The sequence below is a fragment of the Coregonus lavaretus genome (assembly GCF_964263955.1).
Source record: "Coregonus lavaretus genome assembly, chromosome: 5".
Classification (NCBI taxonomy): domain Eukaryota; kingdom Metazoa; phylum Chordata; class Actinopteri; order Salmoniformes; family Salmonidae; genus Coregonus; species Coregonus lavaretus.
Window position 1 is genome coordinate 16,598,585 of NC_139992.1, and position 23,851 is coordinate 16,622,435.

Here is a 23,851-nt window from a genome sequence, read left to right on the forward strand (position 1 = left end):
AATGCCATCTTGACACTCTATCCCAGGAAGCCCTTCAGTTCAGACAGACTGAAATAGATTCAGAGATCCTCTCTGTTACTATTCGTCTCCCTCTCCCTTCTTTACATCAAATAGCCTCACCATGCAGTGTCCTGACTCCCTAACGCCCTGACTCTGTCCCCTTCATCTCTGTGACTGTGTCTGACATCACTGGGTGTTTTCTGTAGACAGAACATACGCGGACACAGACACAGGTCTAGGAGATATAGGACATATTCAAGACACTGATACAGACACTCAAGGCCAATATCCAGTGTAGTGATTGATTGTGATTGAATGGGTGATTGACTGATTGATTGATTGTGTTGCTTCGTTAACTCTGTGTGTGTTCCTTTCCCTCATCCAGGTGTATTGGACCAGACTGCAGGACTGTATTGGCATGATGGACAGGTAAATAACTCTTCAAATCCTCAATAGTAAAAAGATAAGAGACACACACACTCTCCCCAGCAGAAAACGTCATGTCAACCAACTGTGCCCACTGAGCAAGGCTTATATGTATTGTTATATAAGAGAACTATAGGATGGAAGAGAGAGAGAGAGAGAGAGAGAGAGAGAGAGAGAGAGAGAGAGAGAGAGAGAGAGAGAGAGAGAGAGAGAGAGAGAGAGAGAGAGAGAGAGAGAGAGAGAGAGAGAGAGAGAGAGAGAGAGAGAGAGAGAGAGAGAGAGAGAGAGAGAAGAGAGAGAGAGAGAGAGAGAGAGAGAGAGAGAGAGAGAAAGAGAGAGAGGCTTGCAGTGGGATTAATGGTTAGCTCTCAGGCCAAAGGTGTGTGTCCCTGCACGGGTTTGTGCTTTATTTACTTAGCGCTTTGCTTTTGTTCTGACGCAACTAACCGTTCCGAGCAAATGGATTTACAATTTGAGAGACAGTTTTTTGTTGGGGGGAGAGACGGGGAGGAGGAGGTGGAGAGGATGTGGGGGAGGGGTCACGAGAGAAGGGTGGTGAGAGGAAACAAACAGGAAGGACAGAAGAGAACAGAACAGAGGGACAGGAACACAGAATTCAAAAGGCCTAATAGAACAGCTTCTCCCTGTAGGGACTATGCCCAGAAAGAAACAGCACAGAAGAGAGATGCCATTTGGCTTAAAAAATAAAGACCTAAACAAAAGCATAGTGGAAAAACACACTACTTGGCCAAAGCATCCTGATCTGAAGGCAGAGCTGAGCTTAGCTGAATGGCGCTGTGTAAGGGCGGAGCGAGAGAGGCGGTAATGACTGCTAATTCACTCCAAGCTGCATCTCAAATGGCACCCCATTCCCTATATAATGCACTACCTTTGACCACAGCCTTATGGTCACTGTATACAGAATAGGTTGAGACGCAGACAGAGCCTGTAGTAGCCTGGGCCTCACTCTCCATTGATCCACTACTCTACTATTTGATTCACTATTCTACTATCTGATTCACTACTCTACTATCTGATTCTCTACTCTACTATCTGATTCATTACTCTACTATCTGATTCACTATTCTACTATCTGATCCACTACTCTACTATCTGATTCACTACTCTACTATCTGATCCACTACTCTGCTATCTGATTCAGGACTCTACTATCTGATTCACTACTCTTCTATCTGATCCACTACTCTACTATCTGATTCACTACTTTAAATATCTGATTTACTGCTATTCTATCTGATTCACTACTCTACTATCTGATCCACTTCTCTTCTATCGGATGCAATGAGGGGAGAATGTCAGGGTGAGCTGATGATGGGAGATAGGGAGAGGCTGTGGGGTGAGGAGGAGGGTTGAAGGTGGGGTGAGGGAGGAGGGGTGAAGGTGGGGTGAGGAGGAGGGGTGAAGATGGGGTGAGGAGAAGTGCTAGTAAACAGATAAAGTTCCTAGGCTGTCAGGGGAAAAGCCTCCATACATACAGTATGTTGACAGCAGAGTAACAGAGAATACCCTGAGAGAACTACAGTTGAAGTCGGAAGTTTATAATTAGCCAAATACATTTGAACTCAGTTTTTCACAATTCCTGACCATTTAAGCCTAGTAAAAATTCCCTGTCTTAGGTCAGTTAGGATCACCACTTTATTTTAAGAATGTGAAATGTCAGAATAATAGTAGAGAGAATGATTTATTTCAGCTTTGATTTATTTCATCACATTCCCAGTGGGTCAGAAGTTTACATACACTCAATTAGTATTTGGTAGCGTTGCCTTTAAATTGTTTAACTTGGGTCAAACGTTTTGGGTAGCCTTCCACAAGCTTCCCACTTGGCCCATTCCTCCTGAGCTGGTGTAACTGAGTCAGGTTTGTAGGCCTCCTTGCTCGCACACGCTTTTTCAGTTCTGCCCACAAATGTTCTATAGGATTGAGGTCTGTGCTTTGTGATGGCCACTCCAATACCTTGACTTTGTTGTCCTTAAGCCATTTTGCCACAACTTTGGAAGTATGCTTGGGGTCATTGTCCATTTGGAAGACCCATTTGCGACCAAGCTCTAACTTCCTGACTGATGTCTTGAGATGTTGCTTCAATATATCCACATCATTTTCCTTCCTCATGATACCATCTATTTTGTGAAGTGCACCAGTCCCTCCTGCAGCAAAACACCCCCACAGCATGATACTGCCACCCCCGTGCTTCACGGTTGGGATGGTGTTCTTCGGCTTGCAAGCCACCCCCTTTTTGCTCCAAACATAACGATGGTCATTATGGCCAAACAGTTCTATTTTTGTTTCATCAGAACAGAGGACATTTCTCCAAAAAGTATGATCTTCGTCCCCATGTGCAGTTGCAAACCGTAGTCTCTCTTTTTTATGGCGGTTTTGGAGCAGTGGTTTCTTCCTTGCTGAGCGGCCTTTCAGGTTATGTTGATATAGGACTCGTTTTACTGTGGATATTGATACTTGTGTACCTGTTTCCTCCAGCATCTTCACAAGGTCCTTTGCTGTTGTTCTGGGATTGATTTACACTTTTCACACCAGAGTACGTTCATCTCTAGGAGACAGAACGCGTCTCCTTCCTGGGCGGTATGACAGCTGCGTGGTCCCATGGTGTTAATACTTGCGTACTATTGTTTGTACAGATGAACGTGGTACCTTCAGGCATTTGGAAATTGCTCCCAATGATGAACCAGACTTGTGGAGGTCTACCATTTTTTTTATGAGGTCTTGGCTGATTTATTTTGATTTTTCCATGATGTCAAGCAAAGAGGCACTGAGTTTGAAGGTAGGCCTTGAAATACATCCACAGGTACACCTCCAATTGACTCAAATGATGTCAATTAGCCTATCAGAAGCTTCTAAAGCATGACATAATTTTCTGGAATTTTCCAAGCTGTTTAAAGGCACCGTCAACTTAGTGTATGTAAACTTCTGACCCACTTGAATTGTGATACAGTGAATTATAAGTGAAATAATCTTTCTGTAAACATTTGTTGGAACAATTACTTGTGTCATGCACAAAGTAGATGTCCTAACCGACTTGCCAAAACTATAGTTTGCTAACAAGAAATTTGTGGAGTGGTTGAAAAATGAGTTTTAATGACTCCATCCTAAGTGTATGTAAACCTCCGACTTCAAATGTATGTGGCTGTGATAGTAGCATGCCGAGTTGGTAAAGTGGCTTTGGAAAATGTTTTAGAGAACTATGGTTTAACTGAGCAGAATAGAAAGGCAGCTTATAGCTGCTTGGGGCCAATGTAGAGAATACAAAGCCTCTCAGAGCTCAGACAGACATATACATTGGGTTCCACAGCTTATCTGACATGGTGTCAACCCTCTTCCTCTTTCCTTCCTACTCCCTGCCACAGGCTGCTGTGTAAGGCTGTCTCACATAATAGAGACTAGACTGTACTGTCATCTGCACTGTCACCCTCTGCATTTTGACTCTCTCACACACACACACACACACACACACACACACACACACACACACACACACACACACACACACACACACACACACACATACACACTGATTGTCAAGTTGGCTCGAAATAAAAAGTGGGAAAGGGGATGTCAGTCCACACACTCTCATGTCTGTTTTTTACTTATTACCCCACTCTCTGCTCTCCATTTGGGCATGCCTCTACAAATGCTTACTAGGAGTATGCCTATAGTTGCCTACAAAATAGATACATACTGTCCCGTGTAGCTCAGTTGGTAGCGCATGGTGCTTGCAATCGCCAGGGTTGTGGGTTCGATTCCCACGGGGGGCCAGTATGAAAAAAAAAATGTATGCACTCACTAATTGTAAGTCGCTCTGGATAAGAGCGTCTGCTAAATGACTAAAATGTAAATTACAACTATGTCTCTTGAAGCCACTTCCTCCACAAAGCACCATGTTGTCCCTTACTTCAGAAAATCTATCCCTGTAATATTGTGTAGGAGAGAGGCAGAGCTGGGAGAATGAGCATGTGCACCCTATTCCCTATGTGTCCTGGTCAAAAGTAGCGCACTACATACAGTAGGGAATAGGGGAGCCATTTGGGAGGCACCCGATAATTGAATGATTGGGGGGTGTTTCATTCGATTCCAGATGAAGTGAGCTGAGTGTGATAACATTTAATGGGCCCTGCACTACTCTGTGATGTAGGGTGGCTGATAGCTTTCCTGCTGATCTAAAACACGACTGGAGTGTGCTGCGCCACTCTGCTCTGTTCTGCCGTTTGCACACAGCCAAATTAGCCATTTTATTAAGATAGAGAATAGGACCTATTCACTCAGATACACCATCTCATCTTCTCACCTACAGTATAATGTGGCTGCGTCCAAAATGGCACCCTATTCCCTATATAGTGCACTGCTTTTGACCAGGTCCATAGGGGTATGGTCAAAAGTAGTGCACTATGCAAGGAATAGGGTGCCATTTGGGATGTATCCCAAAGCTCCCAGCCCTCAGCGCAGGCAGGCAGGCAGACAGACAGGCATGTTGGGGTGTAGAGGGTTGGAGAGATCATGGAAAGTGGTGATCACACATGCTGAATGGCATATATTATTTTTATTAAATTAAAATGTATCCTGACTTTAATTTCTTTCCCTTCTTTGAACTAACTGCCTAACATTGTAACAGGACACTTGCAGATGCTAGATCATGTATTTTGTCAAAGGTTGTAAGCTAAGTAAGAATTGTCCCAAGCTCTAGTCAGCCAAGTCTGTTGTGAGCTCTGGAGTAAGTGCTTATCAGACCTGGTTTCAAATAATATTGGTTTCCTTTAAAATATTTTTAGCATTTGATTAATCCTGCTTGGCCTGCCAGATGGACAAACTATTACATTGGTTTCACTGTACCAGCCAAGAATAGGTAAATCAAGAGCAGCTAAACTATTTTAAAGAAAACAAATAGCTAGTATCTAATAATATGGCCCTATCTCACATCTCTCTCCCTCAGGACTCCCCTCATTGCTGCCGGGGTGATAGGGGGCCTCTTCGTGGTGGTCATCGTGGCTCTGAGCGTAGCTGTGTCTGTCCGCAGGAAGAGCATCAAGAAGAAGAGAGCCCTGCGACGCTTCCTCGAGACAGAGGTATGGAGTGTGAACACACACACGCGCAAGTGCACACACACACACACACACACACCTGGAGACAGAGTTTGGAATGTGGATGTGATAATCAAGGATTGAGGTATGTACTTCAAGCTTTCTGGAGACAGGGCAGGGTAAGGACTTCTTGAGATGTGGAACATAGACAAACCTTCCATTGAGCTCTCGTCAAAATATATGGAATAGGGTGCCAATTGGGACGCAGGCCAAATTTACAGTACAAAGACTTTGCGATTTACATTTTAGCAGACACTCTTATCCAGAGCGACTTACAGTTAGTGAGTGCATACATTATTATTATTTTCTTTATACTGGCCCCCCGTGGGAATCGAACCCACAACCCTGGTATTGCAAACACCATGCTCTACCAACTGAGCTACCTCCCTGCCAGCCAGCCAGCCAGCCATTCCCTCCCCTACCCTGGGCCAATTGTGCGCTGCCCCATGGGTCTCCCGGTCGCGGCCAGCTACAACAGAGTCTGGATTCGAACCAGGATCTCTAGTGGCACAGCTAGCACTGCGATGCAGTGCCTTAGACCACTGCGCCACTCGGGAGATTGGTTTTGAAATTTCAGCTCCAGAGTTCACTACATTATCCTACATCATAGCCTTAGTGAGAAGGACTTCACTTCACTCAATGCTTTATGAAGAGCTGGAATAACACATAGCCAGTTGTGCCGATCTCTCTCATGGCATGTGATGTATTCTGTGATAGGTGAGGGCCATGAGGGGCTATGAGAACACAGAGTGGCCTCTCTCCCTCTTCTCTCCTTCCTCTCTCCGTCATCTCTCTCTCTCTCTCTCTCTCTCTCTCTCTCTCTCTCTATCTCTCTCCCACCTCTCTTCCTCCTCTCTCCCTCCTCTCCTTTGTTAATGTAATGAATTGGTTATTTTTTGGCTGTAGAGAACTTTTGGAACGGGAGCTCTGTACAAAAACACCATCAATACTCACTTTGAACTCACTCTGAACCAGGATTCAAAGCAACACAAATACAATCACACCTTATTAAAATCGCAATCATCTTGTTGCACTGCTTTTATAGAACACTATGCCACTGTACTGTACCTGATCTAGAAACGTGAACACAACAACCATTATTGTATTACAACTTTACTTTTATGTAGAGGTAGCTATGTTCTGGGCTGAACCCTGTTGTATCTGAGTTCTACAGAGTGTCTGCTCCTGACCAGCATTAGAATACACTGTCTTAGAGTACAGGTTAACATGAGAGGAACACACACACATGCATGCACACACACACACATGCACACACTCCTTCAATCCCAATACAAGCCTATGCATAACAACGCTCCCTGCTTCCTCCTGACTCTGCAGCAGTACAGCAGAACTGTCTCCTGTCACTGTCCCTTTGGATAATTAGGTAGCTCATCCATCAAATGGAATAGACAGCTGTGATGTGCATCCCAAATGGCACCCTGTTGGTTACATAGTGCACTACTTTTGACCAGGGCTTGTATACAATAAATAGGCTGCCATTTTGGATGCATCCCCAGGGGGACCATGACACAGCCCAAAACAGGCAGGGAGGTGATGTAGGGAGCAGAGCGCAGACCTCTTCTCTCATCTCTCATCCCGTCCAAACATCCATCTTAATGAATATCCCAGCCTGCCTTGCTCCCCTCCCTGCCACATGACCCCAACCAGGAAGCGTTCTGTCTGCATTTGGAACGCCTAATGAAATATCAAGAGCACCGTCTCCCCCCCTCTCCCTTGTCTGATCAGAATGAATGGATAGGATAATAGGATAGAGAGAAGATGGGTGAGTCCCAAATGGCACCCTATTCTAGGACAGAACCACTGCCAGTTCTGCATAGCTGCAAATAGCACCAGTACTGTACATGTGATAGGAAATATTTGATATTAGTTATAAAGATTACTGTGAAATAACATTAACAGGCAGCCTATCATTCAGTTTCACAATAATTGAGTTTCAGTATGCTAGCCATGACTTGGGTTCATATTATAGTCGCATTCAGTACTGTAGCTAGTAGCTACCTACTGTGAGACGCCTGATAAAACTTGTGTCCTGTTCTATTGTTAATGTTGAGGGCGGTATAGCGCTATCTCACTCTGAGCACTGCCTGCAGAGAGGACAGACAGAAAGACAGACAAGCATTCACTCTACAATTTACAATGTAGAAGTAGAAAATAGGGGATGGGAGGAAAGGGGAGGAGAGGAGGAGAAGAGAGGAGAAGAGAGGACTCTGTGTTAACGGACAGTAGTTTCAGGTTCCATTAAAGCTCTCAACACCACATAGTGTAGTGAAAGAGCCTGGATGTACTGCACTCTAAAGAAATGCTGGTTTAAAAACAACCCAATTTGGGTTATTTGGTAACCCAGTACTGAGTACAGTGAGGGAAAAAAGTATTTGATCCCCTGCTGATTTTGTACGTCTGACAAAGACATGATCAGTGTATAATTTTAATGGTAGGTTTATTTGAACAGTGAGAGAAAGAATAACAACAAAATAATCCAGAAAAACGCATGTCAAAAATGTTATCAATTTATTTGCATTTTAATGAGGGAAATAAGTATTTGACCCCTCTGCAACCTTGTTGGCAACCACAGAGGTCAGACGTTTCTTGTAGTTGGCCACCAGTTTTGCACACATCTCAGGAGGGATTTTGTCCCACTCCTCTTTGCAGATCTTCTCCAAGTCATTAAGGTTTTTAGGCTGACATTTGGCAACTCGAACCTTCAGCTCCCTCCACAGATTTTCATTTAGATTTAAGGTCTGGAGACTGGCTAGGCCACTCCAGGACCTTAATGTGCTTCTTCTTGAGCCACTCCTTTGTTGCCTTGGCCATGTGTTTTGGGTCATTGTCATGCTGGAATACCCATCCACGACCCATTTTCAATGCCCTGGCTGAGGGAAGGAGGTTCTCACCCAAGATTTGACGGTACATGGCCCCGTCCATCGTCCCTTTGATGCGGTGAAGTTGTCCTGTCCGCTTAGCAGAAAAACACTCCCAAAGCATAATGTTTCCACCTCCATGTTTGACGGTGGGGATGGTGTTCTTGGGGTCATAGGCAGCATTCCTCCTCCTCCAAACACTGCTAGTTGAGTTGATGCCTAAGAGCTCCATTTTGGTCTCATCTGACCACAACACTTTCACCCAGTTCTCCTCTGAATCATTCAGATGTTCATTGGCAAACTTCAGACGGGCCTGTATATGTGCTTTCTTGAGCAGGGGGACCTTGCGGGCGCTGCAGGATTTCAGTCCTTCACGGCGTAGTGTGTTACCAATTGTTTTCTTGGTGACTATGGTCCCATCTGCCTTGAGATCATTGACAAGATCCTCCCGTGTAGTTCTGGGCTGATTCCTCGCCGTTCTCATGATCATTGCAACTCCACGAGGTGAGATCTTTCATGGAGCCCCAGGCCGAGGGAGATTGACAGTTCTTTTGTGTTTCTTCCATTTGCGAATAATCACACCAACTGTTGTCACCTTCTCAGCAAGCTGCTTGGCGATGGTCTTGTAGCCCATTCCAGCCTTGTGTAGGTCTACAATCTTGTCCCTGACATCCTTGGAGAGCTCTTTGGTCTTGACCATGGTGGAGAGTTTGGAATCTGATTAATTGATTGCTCCCTTTAAGAGTGTGCTCCTAATCTCAGCTCATTACCTGTATAAAAGACACCTGGGAGCCAGAAATCGTTCTGATTGAGAGGGGGTCAAATACTTATTTCCCTCATTAAAATGCAAATCAATTTATAACATTTTTGACATGCGTTTTTCTGGATTTTTTTGTTGTTATTCTGTCTCTCACTGTTCAAATAAACCTACTATTAAAATTATAGACTGATCATTTCTTTGTCAGTGGGCAAACGTACAAAATCAGCAGGGGATCAAAAACTTTTTTCCCCTCACTGTAAATATTGGACAGAACACACACTGGGTTATTTTGACCCAGCCAGTTGGGTTGTTGGGATACCCAAATATGGATTAATTTAACCATCAGTTGGGTATTTTTTACTCTCATCCTGCGTTGACCTAGAAGCTGGGTCTTTTTTAATGTAATCCTTAGGTTATTTTCAAGAGGCGTGGCTTATTAGGGATGTGTCTTTCAGCTAGATCTTATTGGCCACCCGTGAGAGTAAATGTAATTCCTGTTCATCATTTTAAGTTTACATACTGCAAATTCAAATCTATCAATAAAAAAAAATAAAAAAATATTGCACATAACATTAAGATGATTTATTATTACATAAAAAGTAAAGATGAGCCCTTTAAGATGTTGATTGATGATATTTCGTGGGAAAATTTTTATAATCAGGCCGATGTGGAGTCTACTTACCAGACTTTTCTCACATCTTTCAACTCTGTATTTCACTGCTTTCCCTTAGTTAAACCACGTAAGAGAGCAGCAGAAGGGTTCTAAAAACCTTGGTTTACATCATTAGATCATTTGTTTTGGTACTGTCCATTTGTAGCTTGTTTTTGGTCACAGGTCCAGGAATGGCTGAAGGATTGCAATATTTACCTGGAGCTAACCCTGCACATAGCACTACTGGGTGATCTGAAAGTCATAGTCAATCGATCAATAATATAATAATACTTTTAGTAAAAATGTTTATTTTCAATTTACAATCTGTAGAAACAATGAGAATAGAAGGGTTCAGAACGTTTGTGAAACATCACAGTACAGTTGAGAAATATATTGCAAGTAGAAATCCAATATGGATGGGGTTAAGAGATAGATGGGAGGGGTTGAATGGAGCTGAAGGTTGGGACTAATAACAACTAATAACAACAAAATAACTAATATAAAACATACTGTGTCCATAACAGGTACAGTGGGGAAAAAAAGTATTTAGTCAGCCACCAATTGTGCAAGTTCTCCCACTTAAAAAGATGAGAGAGGCCTGTAATTTTCATCATAGGTACACGTCAACTATGACAGACAAAATGAGAAAAAAAATGGAAGGAGGTTTTCACTCAAAATCTCACGATACATGGCCCCATTCATTCTTTCCTTTACACGGATCAGTCGTCCTGGTCCCTTTGCAGAAAAACAGCCCCAAAGCATGATGTTTCCACCCCCATGCTTCACAGTAGGTATGGTGTTCTTTGGATGCAACTCAGCATTCTTTGTCCTCCAAACACGACAAGTTGAGTTTTTACCAAAAAGTTATATTTTGGTTTCATCTGACCATATGACATTCTCCCAATCCTCTTCTGGATCATCCAAATGCACTCTAGCAAACTTCAGATGGGCCTGGACATGTACTGGCTTAAGCAGGGGGACACGTCTGGCACTGCAGGATTTGAGTCCCTGGCAGCGTAGTGTGTTACTGATGGTAGGCTTTGTTACTTTGGTCCCAGCTCTCTGCAGGTTATTCACTAGGTCCCCCCGTGTGGTTCTGGGATTTTTACTCACCGTTCTTGTGATAATTTTGACCCCACAAGGTGAGATCTTGCGTGGAGCCCCAGATCGTGGGAGATTATCAGTGGTCTTGTATGTCTTCCATTTCCTAATAATTGCTCCCACAGTTGATTTCTTCAAACCAAGCTGCTTACCTATTGCAGATTCAGTCTTCCCAGCCTGGTGCAGGTCTACAATTTTGTTTCTGGTGTCCTTTGACAGCTCTTTGGTCTTGGCCATAGTGGAGTTTGGAGTGTGACTGTTTGAGGTTGTGGACAGGTGTCTTTTATACTGATAACAAGTTCAAACAGGTGCCATTAATACAGGTAACGAGTGGAGGACAGAGGAGCCTCTTAAAGAAGAAGTTACAGGTCTGTGAGAGCCAGAAATCTTGCTTGTTTGTAGGTGACCAAATACTTATTTTCCACCATAATTTGCAAATAAATTCATAAAAAATCCTACAATGTGATTTTCTGGATTTTTTTTTCTCAATTTGTCTGTCATAGTTGACGTGTACCTATGATGAAAATTACAGGCCTCTCTCATCTTTTTAAGTGGGAGAACTTGCACAATTGGTGGCTGACTAAATACTTTTTTTCCCCCCACTGTATATAGGTTGAGAACTTTTGTGAAAAGAGCACAGTTTGGGGGATCTGGCATGTAGAGGCAAACCGGATGGACATCATGAAAATGATCGGATAGGTTGAGGGTAGAGGAAGTGCAGGAGTAAAAACAAACAAAATAGAATTATTGTAAAAATGACTGTGTCCATAAAATTTATATAGTATGTATAAGCTGGAAGTAGAGGCCTAAGCGTTGTTGTTCATTAGTTTACTCCAATTAGGGGAGGGGTGGTGGTGTTGGAAAGTAACAAAGGAAAATGCATTTACAAAAAGGATATGTATATACAGTGGGGAGAACAAGTATTTGATACACTGCCGATTTTGCAGGTTTTCCTACTTACAAAGCATGTAGAGGTCTGTCATTTTTATCATAGGTACACTTCAACTGTGAGAGACGGAATCTAAAACAAAGATCCAGAAAATCACATTGTATGATTTTTAAGTAATTAATTTGCATTTTATTGCATGACATAAGTATTTGATCACCTACCAACCAGTAAGAATTCCAGCTCTCACAGACCTGTTAGTTTTTCTTTAAGAAGCCCTCCTGTTCTCCACTCATTACCTGTATTAACTGCACCTGTTTGAACTCGTTACCTGTATAAAAGACACCTGTCCACACACTCAATCAAACAGACTCCAACCTCTCCACAATGGCCAAGACCAGAGAGCTGTGTAAGGACATCAGGGATAAAATTGTAGACCTGCACAAGGCTGGGATGGGCTACAGGACAATAGGCAAGCAGCTTGGTGAGAAGGCATCAACTGTTGGCGCAATTATTAGAAAATGGAAGAAGTTCAAGATGACGGTCAATCACCCTCGGTCTGGGGCTCCATGCAAGATCTCACCTCGTGGGGCATCAATGATCATGAGGAAGTTGAGGGATCAGCCCAGAACTACATGGCAGGACCTGGTCAATGACCTGAAGAGAGCTGGGACCACAGTCTCAAAGAAAACCATTAGTAACACACTACGCCGTCATGGATTAAAATCCTGCAGCGCACGCAAGGTCCCCCTGCTCAAGCCAGCGCATGTCCAGGCCCGTCTGAAGTTTGCCAATGACCATCTGGATGATCCAGAGGAGGAATGGGAGAAGGTCATGTGGTCTGATAAGACAAAAATATAACTTTTTGGTCTAAACTCCACTCGCCGTGTTTGGAGGAAGAAGAAGGATGAGTACAACCCCAAGAACACCATCCCAACCGTGAAGCATGGAGGTGGAAACGTCATTCTTTGGGGATGTTTTTCTGCAAAGGGGACAGGACGACTGCACCGTATTGAGGGGAGGATGGATGGGGCCATGTATCGCGAGATCTTGGCCAACAACCTCCTTCCCTCAGTAAGAGCATTGAAGATGGGTCGTGGCTGGGTCTTCCAGCATGACAACGACCCGAAACACACAGCCAGGGCAACTAAGGAGTGGCTCCGTAAGAAGCATCTCAAGGTCCTGGAGTGGCCTAGCCAGTCTCCAGACCTGAACCCAATAGAAAATATTTGGAGGGAGCTGAAAGTCCGTTATTGCCCAGCGACAGCCCCGAAACCTGAAGGATCTGGAGAAGGTCTGTATGGAGGAGTGGGCCAAAATCCTGGTCAAGACCTACAGGAAACGTATGATGTCTGTAATTGCAAACAAAGGTTTCTGTACCAAATATTAAGTTCTGCTTTTCTGATGTATCAAATACTTATGTCATGCAATAAAATGCAAATTAATTACTTAAAAATCATACAATGTGATTTTCTGGATTTTTGTTTTAGATTCCGTATCTCACAGTTGAAGTGTACCTATGATAAAAATGACAGACCTCTACATGCTTTGTAAGTAGGAAAACCTGCAAAATCGGCAGTGTATCAAATACTTGTTCTCCCCACTGTATACACTACCGTTCAAAAGTTTGGGGTCACTTAGAAATGTCCTTGTTTTTTAAAGAAAAGCAATTTTTTTGTCCATTAAAATAACATCGAATTGATCAGAAATACACTGTAGACATTGTTAATGTTGTAAATGGCTATTGTTGCTGGAAACGGCTGATTTTTAATGGAATATCTACATAGGTGTACAGAGGCCCATTATCAGCAACCATCAGTCCTGTGTTCCAATGGCACTTTGTGTCTGCTAATCCAAGTTTATCATTTTAAAAGGCTAATTGATCATTAGAAAACCATTTTGCAATTATGTTAGCACAGCTGAAAACTGTTGTGCTGATTAAAGAAGCAATAAAACTGGCCTTCTTGAGACTAGTTGAGTTTCTGGAGCATCAGCAATTGTGGGTTCGATTACAGGCTCAAAATGGCCAGAAATAAATAACTTTCTTCTGAAACTCATCAGTCTATTCTTGTTCTGAGAAATGAAGGTTATTCCATGCGAGAAATTGCCAAGAAACTGAAGATCTCGTACAACGCTGTGTACTACTCCCTTCACAGAACAGTGCAAACTGGCTCTAACCAGAATAGAAAGAGGAGTGGGAGACCATGGTGCACAACTGAGCAAGAGGACAAATACATTAGAGTGTCTAGTTTGAGAAACAGACGCCTCACAGGTCCTCAACTGGCAGCTTCGTTAAATAGTACCTGCAAAACACCAGTCTCAACGTCAACAGTGAAGAGGCGACTCCGGGATGCTGACCTTCTAGGCAGAGTTGCAAAGAAAAAACAATTTCTCAGACTGGCCAATAAAAATACAATATTAAGATGTGCAAAAGAACACAGACACTGGACAGAGGAAGATTGGAAAGAAGTGTTATGTACAGACAAATCAAAGTTTGAGGTGTTCGGATCACAAACATTTTACATTTTCGTCATTTAGCAGACGCTCTTATCCAGAGCGACTTACAAATTGGTGCATTCACCTTATGATAGCCAGTGGGACAACCACTTTACAATATATATATTTGTTTTATGGGGGGGGGGGGGGGGGGGGGGGGGGGGTAAGGGGGGGTAGAAGGATTACTGTATCCTATCCCAGGTATTCCTTAAAGAGGTGGGGTTGCAAGTGGCTCCGGAAGGTGGTGAGTGACTCCGCTGTCCTGGCGTCGTGAGGGAGCTTGTGTCATTGGGGTGCCAGAGCAGCGAACAGTTTTGACTGGGCTGAGCGGGAACTGTGCTTCCGCAGAGGTAGGGGGGCCAGTAGGCCAGAGGTGGATGAACGCAATGCCCTCGTTTGGGTGTAGGGACTGATCAGAGCCTGAAGGTACGGAGGTGCCGTTCCCCTCACAGCTCCGTAGGCAAGCACCATGGTCTTGTAGCAGATGCGAGCTTCAACTGGAAGCCAGTGGAGTGTGCTGAGGAGTGGGGTGACGTGAGAGAACTTGGGAAGGTTGAACACCAGACGGGCTGCAGCGTTCTGGATGAGTTGTAGGGGTTTAATGGCACAGGCAGGGAGCCCAGCCAACAGCGAGTTGCAGTAATCCAGACGGGAGATGACAAGTGCCTGGATTAGGACCGGTGCCGCTTCCTGTGTAAGGCAGGGTCGTACTCTGCGAATGTTGTAGAGCATGAACCTACAGGATCGGGTCACCGCCTTGATGTTAGCGGAGAACGACAGGGTGTTATCCAGGGTCATGCCAAGGCTCTTTGCACTCTGGGAGGAGGACACAACGGAGTTGTCAACCGTGATGGCGAGATCATGGAACGGGCAGTCCTTCCCTTGGAGGAAGAGCAACTCCGTCTTGCCGAGGTTCAGCTTGAGGTGGTGATCCGTCATCCACACTGATATGTCTGCCAGATATGCAGAGATGCGATTCGCCACCTGGTTATCAGAAGGGGGAAAGGAGAAGATTAGTTGTTTGTCGTCTGCGTAGCAATGATAGGAGAGGCCATGTGAGGATATGACAGAGCCAAGTGACTTAGTGTATAGTGAGAATAGGAGAGAGCCTAGAAATGAGCCCTGGGGGACACCAGTGGTGAGAGCACGTAGTGCGGAGACAGATTCTCGCCACGCCACCTGGTAGGAGCGACCTGTCAGGTAGGACACAATCCAAGAGTGAGCCGCGCCGGAGATGCCCAACTCGGAGAGGGGGGAGAGGAGGATCTGATGGTTCACAGTATCAAAGGCAGCAGATAGGTCTAGAAGGACGAGAGCAGAGGAGAGAGAGTTAGCTTTAGCAGTGCGGAGAGCCTCCATGACACAGAGAAGAGCAGTCTCAGTTGAATGACCAGTCTTGAAACCTGACTGGTTTGGATCAAGAAGGTCATTCTGAGAGAGATAGCAAGAGAGTTAGCAAGAGAGACGGCACGCTCAAGAGTTTTGGAGAGAAAAGAAAGAAGGGATACTGGTCTGTAGTTGTTGACATCGGAGTGATCGAGTGTAGGTTTTTTGAGAAGGGGTGCAACTCTCGCTCTCTTGAAGATGGAAGGGACATAGCCAGCGGTCAAGGATGAGTTGATGAGCAAGGTGAGGTAAGGGAGAAGGTCTCCGGAAATGGTCTGGAGAAGAGAGGAGGGGATAGGGTCAAGCGGGCAGGTTGTTGGGCGGCCGGCCGTCACAAGTCGCAAGATTTCATCTGGAGAGAGAGGGGAGAAAGAAGTCAAAGCATAGGGTAGGGCAGTGTGACCATGAGCAGGACCAGCGGTGTCATTTGACTTAACAAACGAGGATCGGATGTCGTCAACCTTTTTTTCAAAATGGTTGACGAAGTCATCCACGTGGGGGTGGTGGGGGGGAATTCAGCAGGGAGGAGAAGGTGGCAAAGAGCTTCCTAGGGTTAGAGGCAGATGCTTGGAATTTAGAGTGGTAGAAAGTGGCTTTAGCAGCAGAAACAGAGGAAGAAAATGTAGAGAGGAGGGAGTGAAAAATGCCAGGTCCGCAGGGAGTCTAGTTTTCCTCCATTTCCGCTCGGCTGCCCGGAGCCCTGTTCTGTGAGCTCGCAATGAGTCGTCAAGCCACGGACCAGGAGGGGAGGACCGAGCCGGCCGGGAGGATAGGGGACATAGAGAGTCAAAGGATGTAGAAAGGGAGGAGAGGAGGGTTGAGGAGGCAGAATCAGGAGATTGGAGGGAGAAGGATTGAGCAGAGGGAAGAGATGATAGGATGGAAGAGGAGAGAGTAGCGGGAGAGAGAGAACGAAGGTTGCGACGGCGCATTACCATCTGAGTAGGGGCAGAGTGAGTAGTGTTGGAGGAGAGCGAGAGAGAAAAGGATACTACAAAGTAGTGGTCGGAGACTTGGAGAGGAGTTGCAGTGAGATTAGTAGAAGAACAGCATCTAGTAAAGATGAGGTCAAGCGTATTGCCTGCCTTGTGAGTAGGGGGGGACGGTGAGAGGGTGAGGTCAAAAGAGGAGAGGAGTGGAAAGAAGGAGGCAGAGAGAAATGAGTCAAATGTAGACGTAGGGAGGTTAAAGTCACCCAGAACTGTGAGGGGTGAGCCACAAAGAAGAACATTTGTGAGACGCAGACCAAATGAAAAGATGCTGAAGGAGTGCTTGATGCCATCTGTCAAGCATGGTGGAGGCAATGTGATTGTCTGGGGGTGCTTTGGTGGTGGTAAAGTGGGAGATTTGTATAGGGTAAAAGGAACTTGAAGAAGGAAGGCTATCACTCCATTTTGCAACACCATGCCATACCCTGTGGACGGCGCTTGATTGGAGCCAATTTCCCCCTACAACAGGACAATGACCCAAAGCACAGCTACAAACTATGCAAGAACTATTTAGGGAAGAAGCAGTCAGCTGGTATTCTGTCTATAATGGAGTGGCCAGCACAGTCACCGGATCTCAACCCTATTGAGCTGTTGTGGGAGCAGCTTGACCGTATGGTCTTTAAGAAGTGCCCATCAAGCCAATCCAACTTGTGGGAGGTGCTTCAGGAAGCATGGGGTGAAATTTTTTCAGATTACTTCAACAAATTGACAACTAGAATGCCAAAGGTCTGCAAGGCTGTAATTGCTGCAAATGGAGGATTCTTTGAGAAAAGCAAAGTTTGAAGGACACAATTATTATTTCAATTAAAAATCATTATTTCTAACCTTGTCAATGACTACATTTCATATTCATTTTGCTATATTTCCTATTCAAACTAATTTCATGTATGTTTTCATGGAAAACAAGGACATTTCTAAGTGACCTCAAACTTTTGAACGGTAGTGTATATGCAGGAAAAAAAAAACATATGGGGGATTGGAAGTGATGCAGTCAATTACATTGATGGAAGTTACAATCTATCTGCAATATTAAAGCTCATCTACCCCTACATAAAAAAAAAATATGTTTTTCATTTTCATCTACAAATACTCATACCTCCCAGACAGTTGACCTTTCAATGGATTCTTACAGGTTAATTCTGAAATCCATCTATATAACACAAGACACTGCGATAACCTTCACCCTCTCCACTGCCGCACCTCGCATAGTCAATTCTCTATCAGATACAGAGGTACCATACTCTGGAATTCTTATCTTCACATTGCCAAAACCCCATCATCCCTCAATAACTTCAAGTGAAGACTGGGGGTCAGCCTGATGAACTAAACTACTCAGTAATCTCCATATAGCCCTACTCTCACTCACATCCACACATTTACACATGCACACACACATTTAAACAAATCATATACTGTTTCTATTTTATTTATTTATTGCTGATCGGTTAATTTGTACATTTAGGATTAGTAGGTTGTTATCTGTTTTAACAAACTTTTCTATTTTTGTACATGTGTATTTTACAGAGTTATTTTCTGGTGTGGTTTTTATATAAGCCCTTGGACTACCAACCACACCTGCACGCCATATTATTATTTATTTATTACAGTTGTATTGTTGTTTATCACTTACTTTTTTTGGTGCAAATAAATTAAACCTGAAACAATAAGGTATACCACCTTATTGTATCCCAACAAAGGGGTTTATATAGGCTCTTTTGGAACTCATATACTTCTGTAAACCTCATTGAAGCTACAAAAATGTAAATGTTTGACCATAACATGTGATAGCTATACAACAGAACATATGAACAGGAATGACATTTACTCTCATGTGTGGCTAAAAATAGAGAAAGCCACACCCCTACTAAACTACGCCTCCAGTCTTCTGTTCTGACCCAATGGGTCATATCTCAATAACCCAGCCTCAATATCCCAGCAGTTTTTAAAGAACACAACCCAACAAAGTGACCCAATGCCCTGCAACCCAGCAGTTGGGTCAACAAAACAACCCAGCATTGTTTTTAGAGTATACCATACAGTTACAGTGCCATCAAGTGATGGTGCACTAGGCTCTTTACAAGTTGTGGCTTTTTCCACTATACCATCCATTACTGCTCTCTCACGCTCCATCCTCTTCTCTCCTCTGTTCTGGCTTGGTTACCTGCACACACACACACACACACACACACACACACACACACACACACACACACACACACACACACACACACACACACACACACACACACACACACACACACACACACACACACAAAACACTAGTGCTTTGACGTCAATGATGTCAGTTAGGGAGTAACAAGCAGGGAATGACTCTACTCTTAGAGACTACTTAGTAAATGGTAGTATCCTAGTAGTATTCCTCAGGTTTCAGCACCACAGTTTACAGGAGGTTGGTGGACAGCTCCCTCCCTGTCCTTGCTACTACACATTCAGCACCTCATGTAATGGACAGCTCACTCATGTCCGGGGTGACGGAGAGGTGGCTGGATTTGTGTGGCCCTCTACTCCCTTCCACTCTCTTTTCCCACCCCCTCTCTTTCCGTCTCACCTTCCCTGCCCCTCCCTCTCCTTCCCTCCTTCCTTCCCTCTATCCCTATTTTCCTCCCTCCCCTCTCCTTCCCCCCTCCCCGTCTGCTTCACTTTCTCTTTCCACACCCTTCTCCTTCTCCGTTTCCCCTCTCCTTAGCTCTCATGCATACTGATTTAGAATTCAATTTAAATGAAGAGCAGCTATTGTTTTTTAATCAGTCAGCAGTGATGAGCCGGGGGGCAGGGCCGCAGCTGAGAGAAGGGAGCTGATTTACTTATTCTCTCTCTCTCCCCCCCTCTCTCTTTCTCTCTCTCTCCATTTCCCTCTCTCTCTCCCTCCCTACCTCCCTTCCTCCATCTCTATCTTTCTTCCCTCTCTCCCTCCCCTGTCTCTTTCTCTCTCTTTGCTCTGTCCCCCACTCTCTTTCTCTTTCTCTCCCCATCTATATTTCTTTCTCCCTCTATCTCTCTCACCTCCTTCCCTATTATATCCTCACTCTCACCATCTCTCTCTTTCCCCTCCTTCCCTCTCTCTTTCTCTCTCCCCTCTCTTTCTTTCTTCCTCTCTCTTTGTCTCTCTCTTTCTCTCTTTGTCTCTCTCTCTCTCCCCCGTCATCTCTCTGCCTCTACCTCCCTATGCATTCATTCTTCTACACTTGAAAGACAGTGAAACAACTACTCTCTTGTACAATTTCTTTGAAAGTTTAAAGAGTGCCATGCCCATGGAAGATGTGACTGGTTTGTTGATTAATTGCTTGATGGATAGATTGGTTGATTGTTTGATTGACTGGTTGATGGAGTGAGGGACTAACATTTTGCTGATTAATTCACTCCCTACAGCTGGTGGAGCCCCTAACACCTAGTGGTACAGCCCCTAACCAGGCCCAGCTCCGTATCCTCAAAGAGACTGAACTCAAGAGGGTCAAGATACTGGGCTCGGGGGCCTTCGGCACCGTCTACAAGGTATCACCTTATCACATACACTCACATACCACAATCACTTGTTTTGCTCATTAGAAATGAGGAAATGTTTAAAGGTGGAAGGACAGAGCGTGGAGGGAGAGAGGAGAGGGAGAGAGGATGGAGAGAGTAGGGAGAAATGGACAGAGAGAAATGGACAGAGAGAGAGAAATGGACAGAGAGAGAGAAATGGACAGAGAGAGAGAGAGAGAGAGAGAGAGAGAGAGAGACTTTGACTTTTTGTCTTTCTTTAATGGTACATCATCATTTCATTAAAACCTCACCCCCCCACCCCCTAAAATACTCACCTTTCCCTATACCCCACGATACAAAAACAACACCACACATCACAATAACCCAAACCTCACCACTTCTACAACCGTATATATCCAGACCATCTTCTCCAGCTATACAGACAGCCCCCCCCCCCCCCCCCCCCCCCCCCCCCCCCCCCCCAACACACCCTATCTCTTGAAACATCTCCACACTTTTTATCATTTTATAGAACTCAAATTCCACCCTAAGGTGCGCAGAGACCATCCCATTAAATAATACTAAAGGGTCTGTTATCCCTCCACCTTTGACCCTGTTCCTCCTTGTTATCCAAATAGCTAACTTTGCCTGAGCAAAAAATTCAACAACACACATTTAGCCTTTTCCTTATTTGAATAACTGTACCCCATTATAAACATCCAGACAGTAAACTCCACCCCCAACCTCTCACACAGACATTCCAACAGAGACATTAAAGGCATTACCTGGCGCACACAGAAAACACATGAATCACAGTTTCACTCATGACACAGAAAGGACACCCCTGTCCGACTCCGGTTCAATCCATGCCAACCAGCTGTTAGTGGCCAGGGCTCCATGTAAAACCCTCCACTGGAGGTCCCCTGACCTCTTTGGTACTGGAAGTTTGTAGAGCCCCCTCCATCTAAAACCCACCATACTCTCCGCCCCACATACACCCTGTCACTGATGTGCCTTCACTCCTGTTAGGCTCCTGATGTTCCTTACCTTAACGCAGAGGTTGTAGAGGGCTTTACCTCCTACCCCTTAAAACTCCCCCAGGCTCGGAGTGTTAAAATCTAACAAGTCCTCCAGCCCCCCTTGCCAGTCCCCAGTCTATGCCGTCACATGCAGTGGCGGAAACATTGGTGGCCCCTCCCCCCTTTGGCCGCTCAAACACCCCCTTTACCGGCTCAGACAGTACCTCCTGGACTTCCCCAGTAATCTCTCCAGCAGCCTAAGAGATGTTAGTCCTGTTTGTTGTGCTAGGACTTCTGGGAGTAGGACACCGCAGAGTAAAAATCAGAGAGACCTGCTGTACTCAGGCCCCTCCAGCCTCATGAGGAATAGCTGCCGGTCCACCCTAATCCGCCAGCTCTCCTCAGCAGCGCACATGCTGGTTCCCTCCATCCGACATCAGTATGGTACAGCAGTCTCTGTGCCCGCCTTTAGTCGGAATGCAGCCACCCTGCTCTCCAGTTCCACCAGGCCCTGTTCATCTTCATTTACGGACATATACAACACTGCCGCCCTCAGCCAGTGATTGCCCGACCAGAAAAAATCCACCAGCTTGCGTTGCAGGTCTGTGAGTAGGGGGGTTGAGGACAGCCAGTTTATGCCACAGGGAAGATGCCACCAGGTTGTTGATTATCAGCACCCTCCCTCTATATGACACTTGGGACAGGAGCCACCTCCACCTGGCCAGTCTTGATACCACTGCCTGTGACAGCCCCTCCCAGTTCCTCCTGACCCACCTCACCGAGCACAGGTACACCCCCGAAATTTTAAGCCCTTCACAACCCCACTGCAAACCCCCTGGAAGCAGAGGAGGGGCCCTATCCCCCCATGCCCCACATAACAGAGCTTTGCTCTTGCCCCAGTTTACCTTAGCTGACGAAGCTCCCTCGTACACCTTCAGACTATTCTCTAGTGCCTGCATATCCTGACCATCCCTGACCATCACAGAAATGTCATCTGCATACGCTGACACTACTATGCCTGTCCAGCACACTCCCTGCAGTCTTCTGCGTATCAGGTCCAAAAAAGGCTCAATGGCTAGTGTATATAACTGCCCTGATAGAGGGCATCCTTGTCTAATGCGCCGCCTCACCCAGACTGGCCTACTGAGCCCCCCTTCCACCTTGACCATACATGATGCCCCAGCATACAACATCTTCACATAGACCAAAAACCTTTCCCCAAACCCAAACACAGACATCACATTAAACAGATACTCATGGTCCACTCTATCAAAAGCCTTCTCTTGATCTAAAGAGACCTGACTAAAGTTCACATTAGAACCTCTCGACAAGTCCAACATGTCCCTGATTAAGAATACGTTTTCCGTGATTGAGCGTCCTGGTATGCAGTATGTCTGGTCCTTGTGTACTATAGAGTCCAGATGGGACTTCAGTCTGTTAGCGAGGACCTTGGCAAATATCTTGTAGTCCGCACAGAGCAATGCCACAGGCCTCCAGTTGTTAAGTTCACACAAGTCCCCCTTTTTGGGCAGGAGAGTCAGAGCTGCCCGCCGGCAGCTCATCGGCAACTCTCCTACCCCGATGCACTCACGCAACACGCAAAAGAAGTCCAGTCCAATTATTCCCCAGAATCTTTTATAAAACTCCACTGGGAGTCCATTGACCCCTGGTGCATGGCCGGGGGACATCTGGGTTACGGCATCTGCCAGGTCATGGGACAACAGGGGAATGTCCATTTCATCCCTCTGTACCTTAGAGAGCTTAGGGAGTTCGGCAAACAAAACCTGAGCACACATAGGATCACACAGTTCTGCCTTATACAACTCAGTATAAAACTCCACAGTCCGCTCCCGCATCTCCCCACCACAGAGGTCACCCGCCCATCCGAAATCTGTAGACAATGAATACCCTTGGCTTCACTGCTCTGTCTTTCCAAACCAAAGAAGAAGGAGCTGGGAGCATCCATCTCCTTGAGCATGGAGAACCTAGCTCTTACACGTGCTCCCTTTGCTTTAACCTGGAAAAAACTGCCCAGGTCCCTACGTAGTTCAGCTAAATTAGCCTGGAGCCCTACATTGCCTTGCCCCACCAGCTCTACCTCCATCTCACTAATACTACGCTCGAGTTCCCCCAATACTCTCCTAGCCTCTGAGGATGAGAGAGCTGTATACTGTTGGCAGAAAAGCCGAATTTTGACTTTTCCCACATCCCACCATTGACTCAGAGACTCATACTCCTCTCTTTGCTGCCTCCACCTTTCCCAAAAAGTCTGGAAACCTGAGCAAAAAGTGGCATCTTGTAAGATCTTAACATTAAACTTCCAATAGGATGCCTGCCGAGGCCCTGGTGAAATAGACAGCCGATCCATGGTTATGTGATGATCCGAAAAACCCACCGGGAGAATGGTAGCGCCCAACAGCCTATTGCTCTGATTCCAGGACATGTACAATCGATCAAGCCATGCTGCACTCACCCTAGCCCCAAAGACCTTCACCTATGTATACTGTCTTGTGTTGGGATGGCTAGTTCTCCAAACATCCACTATGTCAAACTGATTAATAGTGTCCCTTAACACCCCCACTGAACCTGAATGATGCTCCTCCCCATTTCTGTATTTCGTAAAATCCATCGTAAAGTTCCAGTCCCCGCCGACCACCAGCGTCTCC

General features: G+C 45.3%; 1 pseudogene across 1 annotated transcript in view; it reads left to right on the forward strand.

Moving 5' to 3' along the window:
- Positions 1-23,851, forward strand: part of LOC311128815 (receptor tyrosine-protein kinase erbB-4-like) — a 506,504-nt pseudogene that overhangs the window by 443,553 nt on the left and 39,100 nt on the right. The window contains exons 9-11 of the transcript in view: positions 386-429; positions 5,387-5,519; positions 20,074-20,196. The product of the transcript in view is annotated as a receptor tyrosine-protein kinase erbB-4-like (transcript). The remainder of the gene's footprint in view (positions 1-385; positions 430-5,386; positions 5,520-20,073; positions 20,197-23,851) is intronic.